The sequence below is a fragment of the Elephantulus edwardii genome, unplaced genomic scaffold (assembly GCF_000299155.1).
Source record: "Elephantulus edwardii isolate Elephantulus edwardi_28Jun2011 unplaced genomic scaffold, EleEdw1.0 scaffold00124, whole genome shotgun sequence".
NCBI classification, from domain to species: domain Eukaryota; kingdom Metazoa; phylum Chordata; class Mammalia; order Macroscelidea; family Macroscelididae; genus Elephantulus; species Elephantulus edwardii.
Genome location: NW_006399874.1, coordinates 574,458 through 575,039, shown reverse-complemented (window position 1 = coordinate 575,039; position 582 = coordinate 574,458).

Genomic DNA, 582 nt, shown 5'->3' with positions numbered 1-582 from the left:
GTGTGTGTGTGTGTGTGTGTGTGTGTGTGTGTGTGGTTGTTATATATATAATACATATCATGTAATCGGAAGCTCTGGTGGCCTAGTGGTAAGGAGCTGGACTGCCAATCCAAAGGCATGCAGTTTAAATCCACCAAATTCTTTGAAAGAGAAAGATAGGCAATCTCCTCTTATATGTCTCTGAAAAACCACTGGAAGTTCAGCTCTGAATTGATTCTGATTGTATATGACCCAGCAATAACAAATTTAAAATTCAAATGTACCTGAATATTCTGAGTTATATGGCAGCCTCCTTGTTAAAGCTGCTTTTACTATGAAATGAAATGCAGTAAATTCAACAGATATTTTGGCACCTACTAGGGAAAGGCCATTGGGGAAGTGGGGAGATTCCCAAAGAGGAGGAGATCATCTTTGACCTCAAGAAATGTGCAATCTTCAATGAGTTTAAAATAAATAAATAGAGAATTATGCTAAGTGAACTAACTCCCTTAAGGACAAATACTGAATAAGACTTTTTGTAGAACATGTACAAAGATTCAAGGTAGTTAGGGGGAAGCGACGGGGTAAAGATGGGGAGAGGGC